The sequence below is a fragment of the Geospiza fortis genome, unplaced genomic scaffold, assembly GCF_000277835.1.
Source record: "Geospiza fortis unplaced genomic scaffold, GeoFor_1.0 scaffold81, whole genome shotgun sequence".
In the NCBI taxonomy this organism is placed as follows: domain Eukaryota; kingdom Metazoa; phylum Chordata; class Aves; order Passeriformes; family Thraupidae; genus Geospiza; species Geospiza fortis.
Window position 1 is genome coordinate 5,202,692 of NW_005054318.1, and position 19,282 is coordinate 5,221,973.

A 19,282-nucleotide genomic window follows, 5' to 3' on the forward strand; every position below is an offset into this window, starting at 1 on the left:
ATTCCAGCTGAAGCTGATGTGAATTGCAGGTGCTCAAACTGCTGAAATGTAAACTACCCCTTTTGTATTTAAATGTATGTTAATAGAGATCCATCAGGTTGCTGTGCTTCCACAGTGATTAAAACATCGAAGAAGTCAATAAATGCATTCATAAATAAAAAAATATTTGGGAAAAAACCCATCTCACATTACCTTTTACTTCTTGTCCTTCATCCCAGCTATTCCCAAAGGACTTGAACACAACTTCCTGAAGTCAGTTAAAATCTTTCTTTTGCATTTAGCAGACTTTGAGCCAGGCTCTGTATGTCTGAGAAGAGACATGAGCCTGTATGACCTGCCAATGCCAGTCTGGACACCACTCTGCAGTGCAGGGGGAGCACCGAGGGGTCGGATGTGGCACACGAAGTGTGACTTTCTCAGCACAATGCTCCAGCAGCAAACACAGAGATCTTGGCACACACTAAAGGCTGTGGTACACAGCAAACCACGGCAGGGCTGCAAAAAACACATTTGTAGGCAGGGTCTTGTTCACCCTGCCAGCTCTGCAAGGCAGAGTTCTTGGGCTAAGCACGAGGCTATGTTAACAGGATGTCAGGGGAGATTATGTATCATTTCTACCATTCATTTCCTTTCCTGGACTTCAGCCTAACTCTTCAGTTCTTTTCAGGACATTTCACAAAGCATTACATAAAGTGAAAACCTCAGGCTTGCATCTAAAATCCAAAATTAGGCTGTTATTCATATCTCCTGGTCACCTTCAGATAGAGAACAAACAATGCCACTGGCCAATACATTTGCCAACTTTTGGGGGTCATCTGGCCTTGGCTATGTGACTGAGAAACTGCTCAGGCGTTAGGACCACAAGCAAGGGAGGACTTAGGAAAAAAACTCCCCTACCCATCGCTGTTTAGTGTAGCAATGCTATGGAGTAAATTTGTAGTTTATGCAGTAACTTTACAGCCTTGTCTGTGGCAATACATCCTCCAGCCCTCCCCTTTGGCTCACTCCTCTCACCATACATCATGGAGAGAGCTACAGGACACAAGGGTAAAGAGGTGGATGCTTTGAGGCAGGTTGTTTATTTTAAGGTTTAAAGCTGTTGGAATAGGATCAGCTATTATCCTTTCATATTTTTTTAAGCAGTTATTTCTATATCTGTGAAGGAAACAGAAAATTAATGTAAGTTATGGCCTTTCCTAAGAACTTTCCAACATGTTCATTTCTTGGCCTTTCTAAGCATGAAATCTCAGAATGTGCTGTGTACATCCTAGGATCAAGTGTTCACTATGCCTCTCTACTGATGCAAAATTGCAGGCTTCTGAGAAAAAATTGTATTTATTGAACAGGCAAGAACGTATTGAGTGAGTCACTGTGTTTTTCTGCTGTCTGCATTAAACTGGAGTGAAATTGAAATCATGCTTCAGTACTTATTTAAATGCCTTTTCTTGGCAGGAAGAAGGAAAGTTTGGCCTCCACACTCTGATTGGCAGCATGCTGCTTGGTTGGTAGCTAACACTCAGCCTTACTGGGTCCTCCCTGTTGTCAACAGGACGGATCTTTTCCAACAAAAGCAACATCCTGTCAGCTACTCCTTCTTCCAGGAACCTGCCTTTCCCTGCCCTGACACTGCTCTCTTGCTCCAGGTTCAGGCAAGAAAACAGTACTGTGTGAAAGTGAGAGCTACAGAAGGAATAGCCATCAGACTTTAAATTCATGCTTCCTATGGGCTGGATAATATTCTTCCCTGTTCAGAAGGTCATAAAGAGTGAACAAAATGCAGCCTTTGTCTTTAACTGTTAAGGAAAATTACTTAAAGGGGGAAAGTAGTTTTAATGTGAGGAAGTCATAAGGAAAGAAGGGGAGATATTAATAGGAATCTCTCCAAATACCCCATGAATATGGTCTTGGGGGTGCAGCTACAGGAATCCCAGAAAGGAAAACTGAGTTATCTGGGACAAGGAGAACAACCAGGCAGGTAGTACAAAGACAATGATTGGCTTCTTGCCAGCATCCTGCCACTGAGACAAAATCCCACACTTAGAGGCTCTTCTTAAGGGCATACAATGATATATTTCCAGATGTTAAAAAACAGCTGTGTAAAAGTGGAGCCTTCTGGGAAGAGTGAGAAAAGGAGGAGGGAACAAGGATGGCGCAGATGATGCGTCAGCTTCTCATTGCAGGCTGGACAGGCAATAGTCCTTTCTTTGATGATCTTCTCTGAGATTCTACATTCCTCTGTCTTTAGCCCAGATTTGGAAAGACATCAGAGAGACATGGTTCATCAAAAAGAGAGGAAACAGAGCTGCTCCTGGGATGAGAGAATTACCAGAGCAATACAAAAGTCCTTCCATTAGCTCCAAGAGAGACCCAGGACCTCAGGCTGTAAGGGAGAGGGAGAAGACCAGGTGTTGGCAGCCGGGACACAAGCATATGTCTCTTCACAAATGAGATGCATGGGAGAGAAATTGCTTTCTTTCACAAGGGGAAAGGAAAAGGCTGAGAAGCTGACCTAGAAACAGGGGATAACACACACAATGGGGAACATGCAAGAGAGCTGATGACAGCCTTAGGCATGACTTCAATATAGCCTAATAATTTAAAGGAATGGATTAGCTGAGAACATCCCATAAAGAGTGCACAGTGTTTTCAATTAATACTTAGGTATACTCCATAATTATAAAATACCTTTGGGCTATCCATTTTTCAATGATGTGTCTATATTAATCCTGTATATTTTTTTCACTAAATGATGGCTGCTACTGACTGCTAAGAATGTTCTGCTTCAGTAAACTTTGATTTCACTTGCAGTTGTGCATTTATTAGGCAAGATTATCATCATCCAAGTTTCCAGGGTTGGGAATTCATTTGAAAAATATGGTCTATTTGCATTTAATTATCACATATTTACCGAGGAAAAATATAAACACGCCTGTTTTAGGCAAGGAATGGAGCCAGTAATGTACTGCAGACTTGGGATTGTGCTTTTTAATATAATCAAACTACTGTTATAAATTATTCACAGTTTCCACTGTGGAAAAAAACTGAATATGGATTTCCTGATAGGCTGTTGTGGAGATTTTTTTAATTAAAAAATGGACACTTTACAAAATACTAAAATTACTAAGATTGTTTGTAGCACATGAGATATTATTAAAATTTACCTTGAAAGAGGATGTAAAGGAGAAAAGAATCTCCTCTATGAGAACCAACTACCAGCTCCAGCTGTCAGGAGAAGAAAAAAAAAGAAATATATTTTTTTAAGACACCAAAGCAACACAAGCAGACAAGAAGAGGAAATGTCAAATTAACTTTTGGGAAACAAATCCTCTGTTCAAAGTTCACATAGCTCCAGACACTCAGACACCCATGTTTTCACCAGTATCATTGACTCACAAATTGCAGATGAGGGATTCTGACCTTACAACAGAAAGGCAGAATTATTGAACAGGTATTAGAGAAGAGAAAGAAATCTCATGGCATTTCAGAATTCCTGCATGAGTTATTTCCTTGTCCATCTGCTGTAGTGTCCTCTGCACAGATTTTGGTGGACTCTAACAGAAAGAACAATCAGCTTCCTTTCAGCAGCAGATCCTCATTCTTTCCCAGTGGACTGTCATTGGCACTTGCCAAGCTATTAGCCAACACCAGCACTCTAGTTGCCCTGGGCTGGAACAGAGAGACCCTGCAGGGTACTGGGGGGATGATGGCTGAGTGCTTGCTGCTGAGCTAAGGAGCAGGTAACCTGGGGGCATGGCTGTGGGGCTCATCTGAGGGGCTATAAACTGCTGAGAAATAAAGCTGAAGATGTCAGGGTTTGTGAGGCATGTTAGGGACCACATGGAGGTGACCAGAACAAGATGAAGCTCTTTAAACTCCACTGGTAGCCCAGATACCAAGCTCACATGTAAATCTGTCAGAGACCTAAGCAAGTATCTTAATAACACCTGAGATGCACAATAGATGCTGCTGTGAAAGACCTTACACTGCTCTTAGAGAACACCTGCATTGTCTCAACCAGCAGCTGAAGGCTGGGCAGGCCAGCCCAAGGTGTCTCAAGCAGTGCTAGACACCTGTGTTTAAGTAACTGAACCCCATGTTAGGTGAGGAGCACAGGTTTTGGTTGGTGGCCCCAGAAAGGGACCCTGCAGCCCAGAATAATTCATATTAGGTGAGGAGATAAGAAACAGTCTGCATATTAAACAAGGTGGGGAAGCATGCCATGTAGTGACTGCTATGGGAGTGGCAGAAGACCTTCATGATTGTACATTCAGAAGTACATTTCTGCACATGACTCTTCCTCAGATACCAGTTATTTCAAACTGATGGTTCCCCTGATATGATCTTGATAAATTACAAGAAATAATTATTGCCTGAAACTTCTACTTTAAGAAAGTTCAAAGTGGTTTTCTCCCTTTTTAGCTTGATTTTGAGACTATATGAATGTTTGCCTGAAACGTATAGTAAGTTTCTACAGGTTTCATCTTTTATTGTTGAACAAACTAATATTAATTCCTGTTCCTGCTACTGGAAGAAGTATAATATTCCCTTTCATGATATTGCTCTCTAATAACTAGGTTTTACTTTTTAGCTTCCTTCCTCCTCTTTAGACGGTGTCTGTCAAATTTGTCACATCTGTCTTCCACAGCCTTGTATTTAAGAGTCTGGTACATCAAGTAAGATGAAAATCTGTCTGTACTAGTATATTCTTTCAGTGAAATCAATGCTCAATGAGATTCTAATAGCATGAGACAGATCCAATTTTATATTTTTACTAAGCATATCAAGAGCCTCTATCTTTTCCATAAACACATCATCCATTGCTTTTGAAATTACTTGCAAAACAATTTGCTACTTCTGAATTTGATTTCTTCTATCTGCCTTTTAAGAAAAAAAATCCTATAGGGGTGCATATGTTGCCAAAAGCAAGTAAATTTATGCCATCAGCTAAAGATTTGGGACAACTAGAACTTCAGTCTATATTTAAAACATGTTGCACAACCTTCGTTTTTTTCCCACCTTCAATTCACCACTACTGTCAATAGGCCTACTTAGGTGTGTAAGGCTCATTTGTATGAATAAGTACTTGCAGTTATGTCCCATGAAGAAAACAAAAAAGGCTTCAGGCAACTGGCCAGCTGATTGTTGATGACTTGACATTTATGCAACTCATTCTCCCCATGAACAATAACATTTATTGTATTGAGGGTTCAGGAACTGGGTATAACAGGAACCAGCAAAAGATGACTAAAATTAAAGCTAAGCAGAAAGGAAGGCCATAATGTAGAGCCATGGCTGTTATTTAATTTCCCTTCCGAAATGAGAAGAAAAAACAGGATCATTCTTTTATCCATTTTTCTTCTCTAAAAAGAAAGAAAACCAAAACAACGACAACAATAATAACTCAAACAAACAAAATCAAGCAAACAAACAACAAAAATAACAAAATAAAACAAAACAAAAAAGGAAAAAAACCAAACCAAAACAAAAACAAAACAAAAAACAAAAAAACAAAAAAAAAAAAAAAAAAAAAAAGAAAAGCCCACCAAAACAAAACAAAAAAAAACCCCACTGTTACAGACCACAGAAACTCCAGACCCAAGGTTCTGGTTTGCAGAGATTCAACTTTTGCCAAATGGGTGTAATTAACAGTGTGGGATGACTCCAACTGAAAGCAGAATATGAAATGAAGCTGAATATGAAATATCCTAATATCAACTAAAGAGAATGGTATCCTGAAGACAGAAACACCTCCCCACCTACATGCATACCCCAGGATTCAAAGGGAATTACATACAGCATGCAGGCAGAAAGACAGCAAGGAAACAAAAAAAATTAGACTTTTTTTCTCTCTGAAAAAGTACCTAAAAGGTTAATTCCTATAATCTTGCTCAAGAAGGAGCCAAATCCTGAGACAGCAGATGGTCATTACTTTTGAACTTACTGTGTACATTACTGATGTACATCACTGCGTAAGCATTTTTAAAGTTTTTTAAAATCTTTAGATTTTCATTTAGAAATTAGAAAGAAAAAAAATTCAGTGGCCCTATAGAACATCTAAAATGAAAATCTGGTCCCAGCGAGGTCAATGCCTGGCCTTTGATTCTCTTGAGCTGGTCCAAAATTTCTACCACAGAGCTTTTAAGAAATACATGTAGAACCTAGGCTAAGTATTTCTCAGTACCGATGAATGTTTGAATAATTTGCTTGTGATATTCAACCAAAACAGTTCTCAGAAAATAACTAACTGGTTAGAAATGACAAGGAGTAAGAATCAGAACATATACCTCTAGCTTCTGATAGCAAATTAATTTTTCTGATTGCAATAGCACGGTATGTGAACCCCAAAATTGTAAGCAATGGGCAATAGTCCCAAAATAGTAAGCAATGGGCAATAGTCCCAAAAATAGAGGAATTGGTCTTATTTTAATCTGGAATAGCTGGGATATTTTGATGCTGGTTTAAGAAGGAGCTTTGTGCCAAAGACAATTTCTCCTTCAGCTCCTTACAGTGTCTGGTCTGCAATATAGTGAAGAGAAACAGGACTGAGAAAATCAATATACAAAAGGTTAAAGTCAGCAAACCTCTTCCTCCACCTGGAAAGTATCTTGGATATGTATGGTTTCATATTTAATCCCTTTCCTGATGGTGATTAGTAATTAGCAACATCCTATTCAGTTAACCACACAGAGAAGTTAGCACATAATTATATTGTCCAGAAAAGATCAAAAGAATCCTTCTTGTGGGATTTCTGGTTCATTCTTAGCTAGAAAAATGATGTAAGAATTCCCTGTCCTGCAGCATTTCACAATCCTGTTTTCAGATGTTCTTGGGGGAAGAAAAGCCCAAAGCAAACCATTAAATAGCTGTGAAAAAATAAGTTACAAAAAACCCACCCCAAACAAATAAGCTAAAATTACCTGATATCTTTTGATCTCATTAGATTGAAGCTGGGTAGTTTGGGTCAATTCTTCTTTTATCAGCACAGTTCACAGGTTGCTACCAAACATGATTTAATGCAATGTATTTACAAATTCTCTCTCTCTAAAACAGAAAAGCAAAGAAAAGCTGTTAGAATGAGCTTATTCTTACTGAATGCACACCAGTCCCACTTCAGCAAAGAAAAAGCCCTATTGTTTAACAGATTGAGACATGCTAAAGCAAAATCAAGTGACTTGCTGTCTGTTGGACAAACTATTGACTGGAACATTATAATTTATGCTGATTTCAAAAGGCCAAATCTTACAAAATCGAAATGAAATTCTGCTACAGTGCATTCAAGTGTGATTGAATGTAATAAGAGTTGGGGATAGTGGTTGTGCTACAGCCTAAAGCCTCAACTGCCTTGCGGCAATTACGAGAATCCAAAATTGCCCACTCTTTTCAGTTTCTGTGTGACTCTCCAAACATGTGGGGAATGGAAGAGGGGATATTTCCCTTTCAGAGTGTGGATTTTGAAGGGGAGAAACTGTACAATAGAGAGGGTTTTTTTTAACAATAATTTATTTAATCAGATCACTGCACTCTTCAATTCATGATTCAGGAGCCTCAGCACCATACACAGGACAGGTGGAAGTCCAAAGGGAGTAAATGTGGGAAGGGAAGGGAAGGGAAGGGAAGGGAAGGGAAGGGAAGGGAAGGGAAGGGAAGGGAAGGGAAGGGAAGGGCAAAATTAATAGATTCAGATCAGAAAGATGCTGGATGACTCTGGAAATGTGAGTTCTTTCAATCAGTTTGCTGCATTCCTTCCACCTAAACTTTTCCTATTTCCTGTAGGCATTGGTACCATCAGCCACCTGAGTCATTCTGCCCTAGAAGCGCCTCAGAATGAAAGGAAAATCTGTGCAATGAGGCATCCGCAACCTGCTCCTTTGTCACTAGTGGTTCTGCTTAGCCCTGTTTATATGAAAGGAATGACAGAGCAGCCTGATGAAACAGGTCTTTGTCATGCAGCATGAGAACTTGTTCCTTACCGAGCTGAGCAGAAGAGACCACAGAATGGCCTGTGGTTTTGTCTATATATAAATGCATAGATTTAAAGACGTAAGTATTTTCAAATTACACTCACACAGAAATATATTTTATTACACTACATCATTTTAATATATAATATGTATCATATGGTATTAATTATAGACAATATTTAGATAGATGTTATATATTTTTTTAAATACCTAATTAATAGAAATAAATTATGATACAAAATACTTTTCGTATATTGAAACTCTGCTTCAGACAGTTATTTCTAAACACAGGTCTGGAACTTCTAAGCTACCTCCAACAAGTCATGGGCCAGAAATGGAATCAAAACAGCATTACTTCTGAAGGTTCCTGGTGTGAAATGGCCATCTAAGGGCTTTCCTATTTTATCAGTTTTGCTGATAATGAGCATTATTTTTATTATCTTTTATTTCTGACACTTGAGATATTTTGCAGAGGAATACTGAGTTGTAAAACAATTATGTATATTATAAAAACCACAAAACCACAAAACTTTTAAAATTTGCAGGTCCTAAAGAATATAATTTCTGAGAAGTCTAGAAATTACATAGAATTTCAGTTTCCTCCTCTTTCCATCTGTATCTTACCTGGGGTGATCAGTGAAAGTTGACTTTAAACATAGGTACACAGAAAAATGGTGATGGCATGGAACAAATTAACATTTTTCACTGGAAAAATACTTGGCCAGGACTGCATTCCTTTCAGTGGCCATATAAGCCCACAGCAGCTGAATGAAATAAAATTACAACACAGTAGTTAGAGCTGTGCTTACAACATATCTTGGCTTTTGTAGTTCAGTTCAACTTCAGCACCAAAAATAATAAACAAGTCAGGCCTCCAAAACACACACAGGTTGTTTAAAAACTCCGAACTTTTTTAGAAAAAAGCACATCTGAAAATACTTTATTGCATTTCTGTCATTTTAGTTTCACTGCACCATCATGAGACATAAATACAGAGTTTAAATCAGGGGCAGAAGAAAACACTCCAGAAGATGAGGTCTTAAAAATCCCTAAAACTACAAAACCTTTGTTAAAATATGAGAGGAGAAAGCACTACAGAACAAGCTGGAAAGACATTTGTGTGAATGTATGAGATACTTGAATGCAATGACTGGGAATTATGCATTGTAATGGGAGGTCGGACAAGTGACAGAGCAGCAACAAGAAAAGGAGCCATAGACTGTATCAAACTGCGAGAAGGGATGAGAGAGTGTTCTGCATTCCTCTCTCTTTGTCTAATTTCACTCTTTTTTAAAAAATAAATTAATCTTTCTCTTCCCGTTTCATAACCTCCCCTTCATGAAGGCTGTTCATTCTGAGTAAGGAAGAGGGATTTGTTACAATTAACCTACCATAATTAATAGATCAGTAAATCTGTGTTGCAATGACCTCCAGCAAGCACTAAGTACACATAATTTTCAACAATACTCCTTTACAGCATCATTTCCTATTGCAAGAAACACCATAGTGGGTTATAAACAAGAGGACATACCTCCACCTCACAAAGATACTAACTTTGCCCTTTGCCACACTTCTTTTTGTGTGAAACCATCTGAAGGCTGGGTTGGGGGTGTGTAGCAAAACCAAACTGCAGCACCTCCTTTTAGGGCTCTCTTAAACTCCACAGCCCTTCACACAGTGGTGCCTACCTGGGTCTGCCAGTGCTGGCTTCAGGTAAGAAGATGCTTTGGAACCCCAAACAGAGGCTTTGCAGACTGACTGCAGCCTGAGAACCCTTGAAGAGAGAATTCTTGTTCTGGAGTACTTGAAATCATGTCCAGACATTGAAGATGGTTCTATGTGGGCAGCTCACTAGAGTGGCACAGGCACCTTCCTAACAGCAGTTCAAGGCTATGACTAACACAAAAGCCTTGTTCCTGGCAATGTTTTCAGTGCTTGTCAGGACTGAGCATAAATAAATAAATGAATAAATATATTCATAAAATTAACAATAGCAATAAACCAAACAGGACTGTACAAAACAGCAGTGCAGATCAGAAAGGATCACTGTTGACACTGTCTCCCTCAGTTTGGTTTTATAAACCAGTAAACCATGCTTATCAAACCTGTAAATTTAAACTTTAGAAAAACTTCTCTTTTTTATGTCATAAATCTGATATGATTGCTTACTCTGAAGTGTAGCTATACAGCATGTAATGCACTGTCTGATGTAACTAAAAATCTATTTGCTTTAAAGAAAGCCTTCAGAAAACATACCGTATGTTTTTCTTGAACTGATCTTCCAAGGTATACAGGGAGCATCTAAAATGACAAACAATACCTCAGTTTACAAGATTTTTATGTGACCTTTCATCAGAGAAAGACAATGGAAGGAAAATTGCCCTTAATAGATTGCTTTCTGAGTCCAGTTGCTGAAGTAGATTATTATATTTTGCTTTCCTTTCAAAAGCTGGGTTAAAACCTGCTTAGGTTCTGTGAGAAATGGGTTTTGCAATATTAGGTCAGTTGCAGCTAAAGTTCATAGATAAAATTTGTACAAAAAATCCATAGAGAATTCAATTAGAAAAGAGCAGAGGCCTTGTCTGAAGAATACCAGGAGGCTGCTGATCTCATAAGAAAGGACATATTGCACTTGATCCTAAAACTATTCAACCATTCTAATATATTAATTTTATTTCAGTAGTCAGAAGGACCTAGGCATATCCTTTGTTATACTGCTATATACAAATATTGAGAAAAAACCTCCTGTCCTTGTCCCAATGAAGTTGCAACCCAAGTTTATATTTTAATAGGATTAGCATATGAATAGATATATTCTACCTTATTATCTTTAAATGCATACTTTTTAATGTAAAAAATATTTGTTTGCACATATGCTTCTTTTATTTCTTACTTTTAATGTCCTTGTTCAAGGCCCATGGAAACCAAAGGGAATGTAAATTATCACATTTATTTTCTTAGCCTTTGTGTCAGACTAAAAGTAGGATACAGCTCTCCTGATTTCTGGTGAGAATAACTTTGGCTTCTATATTTGAGCTACATGTTTTGGTCACCATTTTAAAAACCATGTAAGTCTCAGACAATGGGTGTAGGGCACCACTAATTTGATAAAATATCAGTGTCTGCTTTGGGATGACATAAATCACTCTCTGGGCTCCACAGGCTGGGCACACTGGGTCTCCATGAAATGTCAGGAACCGAGACATCCTTCCTGCAGAAACCTAAAGTTGTGTGTGCCAAAACCCACCTGAGGGTATTTAAAGAATCTAAGAACTAAACTGGTTGCTTTCCCTGATATTCTTCTATATATGCACAAGGTGACACAAATTTTCAATTACAAAACCTGTCTATCAGTATGGACAAGGATCTCCTGAAAAGGTGGAGGCCAGGATGCTGCCTTCCCATCAGCTCACTCCCTTTCCAGCTGCCAGCACTGCTTGTTCGAAATCTCCCCCTACAGAAGCACCAAACCTTTCCCAGCTCCTCTTCCTGGAGAGATAAGCTAGGTTGCTCTGAAGCAGCTGAGGAACATGTCATAATTTCCTATTTCAGCTTCTACCCAGCTTGGTGCACAGAAGCAGAACAGTGCATGCCCACCCCCTCTCTCATTCAGGACTGCTCATTTATGCAGGTGCACACACCGCCTCATGCTCACATGCCAACACACTAACCTGTTCATTTCCATCCTACCTAAGATCCTGTTTGCTGAAGAAAGACAGGCATAAAGTTCCAAGCCTTTGTTTATTCAGAATACAATTTTGCAAGAGTTGCATGTGTAATTTGTCATGGGTGATGGGGTTGCAACATCAGGCATGAACCAGTCAACCTACAGAGAGCCAGCTTGAAGGAGTTCATGTACTGCTACACTGCAGTCACAGAGGAACAGGCTGCAGGGATTTTGAGGCTGTTTTTGTGGGAGGAGAGAGTGAAATATACAATTTCTAGGGCACTATATGTATCAAGGCTGAATCTTACAGATGTAGTCTTTGATATCCTGCTGGTAATGATTAGCTGTGCCAGGGCAACACAGAGGTGTGTGTGCACCAAACACTTGAGCTACACTGATACTGAATGGATTTTTTTCATGCATCATTTTAAATCTAACATTACACTGCTTTTCATTGCTTATAAAGATGCATCTCCACAACCACCCTGAAAAAAAAAGAAGACCATCTCACACCCTACACACTCTTGAGATAGGTATGTGATTGCTCAAGCTTGAAATCCAGTTCTGGTCTTCAGCTGGAAGCCAGATATCATTTGTTGTGTCCACATGTTTAAATCCCAGGAAGCAAACACATTTCAAGCTACCATCATGACACTGTTCTCATTTTTGCTTTGCATATCAAAGAAATTAGTGTAAGATGCTTAGCAAAATTGTAACACCAAATAAATGTTATGTAAGGGCAGTACATAAATGGGTTCTAGAAGGGCAGGATAACATCATAAAGGGAAAGTATTTGTGACTCATTTTTTCTAATTCTTTTAGGAGTTTTCCTAATGTGCAGCACACAATTGAATAAATGGAAACTTTAAGAAATATTCTACGTAAGGCAGAGTCCAAAAATGTAGAAGGTTATGCAAGGCTAACTGTAAAAATAAGCAGACGAGTCCTCTAAAATAATATTGCAACATTTTTTGGCTTCCATTTATTGGTTGCCATAGGATTTTTAGTCAGTGAGCAACTGCTAAACACAAGGCTGCCTCATACCATAGCTTGGCTTTTAAGAGAAGAAAAACATTAACATTGTTTAATGAACACCCTTGTCTGGAGAAGTACTAGCAAAGGCTAGGAACTCATTTTCCTATTGCCTAAAACCAGAGAGATTTGCAAGTGTTGTGTTTATGATGCTGTGCCCAATTTGAATCTTCCACTCTGACAACACACAAATCTCCCTCCCAAGTAAAAAGCAACTTGTTTTTGAGGGAAGTTGTTAGAGGAGAAAGTCCAAGAGCAAGCAGGTTAAAGTGCCATGTACACAACAGAAAGGATCACAAGGCACTTTTAATGAGCTATTTGAGTTACACCAGCTGCTTCTGGGGCCAGAGAGAACATCCACTGGTGGACACTAAAGGGAAGAAATGGAAAATGCTTTTGTAAAGCATTTAATTTCTCTACTGAACAGGTGGTTAAGTCTGCTCTATGTAGCACATCCTACATGGAGGGGTAACAAGAGGAAAATAAAATAGTGACATGCTATAAAAAGTAAATAAATGCATTTGCTCTCAATCTTTTATTCAGTCTCCCAGTACACCTTGATGTATCAAAATTCATCATTACTATTTTTTATGATGCTGTTTTATGCTCTCTCTGCATTTGGGTTTATTTCTGGTTTTTGTCCAATGACTGCTAGATGTAGAAAGCTTAAAGCAGCCATGTGTATCCATGGCTGAACATTTTCTGATGTGTTATATAAGGGTCAGGCTCCTTTGGCCTGAAACCCTTCTGGGCCAACATTTGCAAGCTTGTTTTCACAAGTGACCATTTCCAAAGAGGGAAGGAAAGCATTTTCCCACATAAATTATACATGTATTTACATGTTTCAAAATACCCAAGGGCTAACACCTAGAAAACTCTCAAGCTAACAAAAGAATCCTCTTCTGAGACTCAGGTTTATAAAAAGGTTAGGTTTTTAAAGTCTTCTGGACCACCCTACATAGATGTCCATATAGATGCGTCTACTGACTGCCATTTGAGATACCTGAGGGTACCCCATCACATCTCCACCTCTCTCTTCACAAGAGGTTCCTCTTCCATAGCCTCTGTCTCTCATCTGCAAGTCTTGTGTAGATGTCTTGGATACCTGGTGCATCTCAAAGGGAACAAGACTTTTCTGTGTATGCAAACAGATTGGGCTCTGGCAAGCAGGGAGGATTACTCCCATTTAACTTGAGACATCTATGCCTGAGCGAGTCATGCTGAGCTCCTCTTATAGTCAGCAGAGAGAAATATAGTTGTCAACATTTAGCTAGACAAATCCTACCCCCAAATTCCAGTTGTGTAAGCCCATTACTTGCAGCTTCAATAGCATTAGATAGTCTGAGTCTTGTCTTTGTCCTCCCCATTACATGTAAAGCTGGCAGTGGGTTTCTCTGCCCCTCTGTGAGGAGCTTGATTTAAGAGCTGAGGCAGAACAAAGCTTGGGCTTGATGATACTGACTTCAGAAGGGCGGTCAATCTCCCCTGCTGTGCTCTCACAGGGTAACCTTTTCTTGTGAAAACAATCTTGGAACAAGCTTTAAAACTGCCCTAAATATCAGAGTCTTTGGTCTAGTTCTGCAGCAAGAGCATGATGATTCCATCCTAGACATGAAGCCTATAGCCTATCTACTAACCTCCTGAAAGCAGGTCTTTCCCAGCTCTCTGGGAATTATATCTGTTATTGATTCAGCTGACTGGAGCACACAGTGAATTGATGGTGTCAAAAAGTTGCAAAGTATAGAAAAATGCAGTTCTTTCCACTTCTCTGAACAATTGGCATCCAACAGCTACAATGTTGGAAACATTACTTATGGATGGGAGCAGCAACATTCAGAATCTCTTAACCCCATCTACTATTAGAAATAAGATGAGAAGCCTTCTAGCCTTTAGAAAAGCCTGGTGTTTCTGAGATAGATAGCCTTTGGATATAACACACAACACATGCATTTCTCCCTTACTTATATGGTGTGCTCACCATGGTGGCCTCCAAACGCACTCTGAGTGACCTGGCAGCACAAACCCCACGGTAGCAAGTGTCACTTACAATTGCAGTTGTCCTAGATAAAAGCAAAGTGTATTGGCAGGGTGGAAAGAGTCAGAAGATAAAACTGTTTAAACAGAATCACCACAGGATTTTCATTTTTGTTCTGTAATTTTAGAAAACAGATTACCAAAAGTCTATGATTGCTTGCATAAAATACCCTGTATTTGTTATGGTTTTTATCTTTCAGACTTATTTATAGGCAAGACTATCTGAAACCTAAAAACTTAATTTCCCCAAAAATTACTAACTACAGAAAATGGTGATGATGCTGTTGAAAAAACTACTGTGCAAGAAGGAGCAGAACTTGTTAAATTGCACGGCATTTTTCAAAATCACTTGTACAATCCCAGCATGCTTGATGGAAAAAAATAAGATACACCCCTTCCCCTTGCTCAAACGGAAAATAAGTAGAGCTCAAAATACCACTTAGCCCTTGACAGGTTGGTGTGAGTATTATTCTGGAACAGATCAGTAATGCTGCTACTACAAAAGGGCCAAACCCTTCCCTACCTTTACCTATGCAGAAAGACCACTCATAAGCGGGGAATAAAAAAGGAGGAAGGGCACAATCACTCTGCATCTCCTGTGCTCTGAGGATATAAATGCAACCTTGACCTTGTCCTTGCTTTCTACACAAAGCTAAATTTATCCAGGAAAAATGTCATCCTGCAGTAAAATGTGGGTTATCCTCATGGCCTGATCAATCAGCAGGCATCAAATCAGGCAACGTTGACTACTCCAGTTTTATCAGCCACAGACAACAGCAAAATGTCACTGGATTTCTCTGAATCATACATTTCATGTTGCTGATGTTCCTTTTTTAAATTACAGACAGCACATTGCAAACTCTCTGACAAATCTCACTGCTGTCCTGAGGTTACATGAGATCACTGGTTATTCATGTTAGCAGCTCCTCAGACAAGGCAAAGACTCGATAATCCACACAGTACCAAGAAAATGGATTTGTCAACATTTCTCGTAGAGTTGAATAGAAAAAAAAAGAAAAAAAAGATTTTTTTTTTGTTCTCTGCTATGAATTCTCTGTTGTAATCAAGCTATTGGTCTTCCGAGATATGTTCCTTTGACTGAATTAGAGAGTTTCTAAAAAGTAACAACTGGTAAAATATGCATGTACTTACTCATCTTGAGCATCTTGATTTGATTGGCCTTGATTTGAGCTACCAAGGAGAGTAGGCATGTTATGTAATTTTTTAAGCAACATTTATTCTAATAAAAAGTTTGTATGCAGTGAAATCCTTTTACCCTAATGCAGCTGGAGCCCTGTCAGAAACTCAGTACCCAGAAGAGCTTCAATTTTTACCCACAGATACATTCCATCTTACAGCAGCTCTAAGGGCTGTTTGCATGGATCAGACATACTTCTTGCTAACGTGAAAACTAAAATTGGCAATTAAAAACACTTAGAAATTACCAATAATCTGCTGTCGTGGTGATCACACATAGGAGGAAGTAGGAATCAACACAATATGAAGGAATAAAAAGCCCACTGATGACCCATAAGCTAGAACTCTCCTCTTCCTGCAAGCTGATACAGAGCTTTTAAAATTAAACCTCAAGTGCAAGGAATTTGACACCTTTTTCAACCTATGATATTCTAATTCTGTCTATATTTTTTCCTTATTTCCAGGGACTGAATTAGACCAAATTTTAGCCATACCGTTATGAGAGAAACAATGAACCCATGTGGAATTTAAAAAATAGTCAGGTCTCAGCACAAGTAGAAATCAGACACTTAGCCTGCTCTGCCCCATACCTTGAAGAATTTGGCTGATCCATAGACCACACAACTGCTAGGCGTTCCTCTTGGTCTGTTCAGCCTGGAGGAGGCTGAGGGCAGAGCTCACTGCAGTTACAGCTTCCTTGGGAGGGGAAGAGGAGGGGCGGGCACTGATCTCTGCTCTGTGGTGACAGGGACAGGACCTGAGGAAATGGTCTGAAGCTGTATCAAGGTAAATTTGGGTTGGATATTAGGAAAAGGTTTTTCACTCAGAGGGTGGTTGGGCACTGGAACAGGCTCCCCAGGGAAGTGGTCACAGCACTTATGACAGAGCCTGACAGAGCTCAAGTGTTTGGACAATACTCTCAAGCACATGGTGTGCTTGAGACAGTGAGGACCGTGCTGTGCAGGGCCAGGCATTGGACTCAGTGATCCTTGTGGGTCCCTTCCAACTCAGTTTAGTCTGTGATTTGCAGTTACAGGTGGAAGTCTCTGTTTATAAGGGCACATTTGGCCACAGATGAAGGAAGACACTTATGTTCTGCTGCTTTACTCCACATCTCCAGCACATTCCTGCAGATGGGGGAAGCAGAGGCCATGTGGCTGGGCCTGCCATGGCAGCAGCTGGCCCTGTCAGCATGTTCTGCAGGGCCAGCAGATGAGGCTGCTGAGGCAGGGGCTGCAAGCAGGGCAGTGGGCAGAGTCAGCAGCCTCCCACCAGCCAGCTAGCAGCAATTCCTGCAGATCAATGACCCACGTTTGGGTGAGCAGGCAGAAGTGTTTGTGTCATAGCATCCCTTCTTGTTTTGTCACTTTGAGAAGGCCAGAAGTTCAGACCTGGACTCCCCAGCAAGGAGGGGCTGCCCAACACGCACCTGCAATAAATTGTGTGCGCAACCCTTGTTCCTAGTGATTTAGATGGGAAAAAGTCCAGACCAATGGCAGCACTACAAATTTTCTCAGAAGCCTTATCAACATCTTTCAGTCTTTCCAGGACTGATTCTGATGTCAGGGCAAGTGGGAAGCAGGGACAAATAGTTTCTTTCTTTGTGTGCTGGTTTCCCAGTACACGTTTTGCCAGCCTAATCAGATGGAGATAAACACCTTGCCATAGACTGTGCAACTGACGTCAGCTTTTTGTGTGCTTGGAATGATGTCAGCGCCAGCTTTGCAATGCTTTAACCTCCTGAGCAGAAAGAAGCAGAGCAGCAACTAACCTACTGCTTTGCACAAGCTGCCATGCCAAGATTATTTCCTTTTGCCGTGCTGGCTACAGATGCTGGGTGAAGGAGGCAGGAGAATCAGAACGATGGGATCCACTCCTGTACTCAGCCAGTTTTTAAGAGGAGTCTAAACAAATTTGAGTTATATAAAGAATAAGTGACACCTCTCAGCACAGTAGTGAGGCCCTTAAGAAATAGATTCCACTCATTTACATCAGTGCAAATAATATCAAATTAATTTCTCAGAATTTACACTACCATCACTGTAAATGTATTTCTCCACATATTTGCATACACTCACCAATATACATAAAAATTTACAAGTTAAATACAGCCTAGAGTTTCAAACTTGTATAGAGGCCTCTGGCAAGGCATTTCTAGAGGATCGAAATTTCACGCTAATAGCAATTAAATTCAGATGTCAAAAAAGCCAAAATGGAGGCACAGAAATTGGTACCAAGAACGCAAGTGTCAAGAACGTTGGGAAATACAAAAATCAGTGGCAGAACTGGCCTGATTTAAGGGGATTTTTGGTTTCTTGTTTTGGTTTTCTTTAGAAATTTTCCTCAGCATTTTCTCCTGTTCCAGGGGAATTTTACTATATTAGAGGTCATTTATACCCCACTTTACTTACACTTTGATTTCAGCTTGTCTCATCGTGTTACCAATTTTCAACATTTGCTTCTACTGAAAGAATAGGAAAGTTACAAGCTAGTTAAGTTGTTAGCTGGACTGTCACTTATTAAATTAGCAAGTTTTTCATAGAAATCTTAGCCAAGACTTAAAGAATAAAGAACTGATTATTACTAATTCTTTTGGTATTCATTATGCTATTAGTCACAGAGCTCACTCATACATTTCCAAATTTCAACAAAATCATTTCAGGATGAAGAGTATTATTTTTTTCCCTTCTTAATTTTTCCTTGGCATCAAGTTTCATGCCCTTCCTCTCCAATTGCCAGGAAAGCAAAGTTTGGGATTCAATAGTCTTGGGCTGGCCTTTTTTCAGTTTATTTTTTCTTTCCAGAAACACAAGTTTACCAAGGTTATTTCAGCTACAAGAGAATGCATTTTTAATTGACTTGTTTATGTCCATAACACATGCACACCTCAGTAAGACTAAGGGATCAGGTTGTATGACATCATGGTGCCAAAGGAATAATTGTCTCTTGTTTGTGCAGTCCTGAAGAAAAGCCTGTAGCGTGGAATCACACAGAGTGCTGCACTAACAGAATACATATATTGTAGTAAAAGAGAAGTACAACTTCTTTTTTTTTACATTTGGGAAGGGTAGAGAAGGAAGGGCTGGAGGGATTCCAAAGTCTGCCACGGGGTCATATTCTGTGGAATGGTTTTGTTTGTAGACATGGCTTTTCACCCTGCACATTTGTGAGATGATCATCCTTTTCCCCAGGACTGAGAGGCAGCTAAGACTGTGTGACAGTCTGCTCAGCAAAATCCCAAATCCCACTGCAGTTGCTACCCAAATTGAGGGTGGAGCAGCACTTCTTAAGAAAGCTGTCTCAAGCATTTCTGCAGCAAGCAGAGCTATACCTGTGTACTCAACTAGCAGTGCCCATGAAGCAGAAATAACAAAAAAGAGCCGGAAATCAG

At 39.7% G+C, this 19,282-nt stretch overlaps 1 long non-coding RNA gene across 1 annotated transcript; it reads right to left on the bottom strand.

The window, feature by feature from the left end:
• Positions 1 to 2,139: 2,139 nt before the first annotated feature.
• LOC115947804 lies at positions 2,140 to 6,964 on the bottom strand. The gene is made up of 3 exons (XR_004081662.1): positions 6,918 to 6,964; positions 3,162 to 3,222; positions 2,140 to 2,380 (listed from the first exon to the last, which is right to left on the bottom strand). It is a non-coding gene; the product is annotated as an uncharacterized LOC115947804 (long non-coding RNA).
• Positions 6,965 to 19,282: the final 12,318 nt, after the last annotated feature.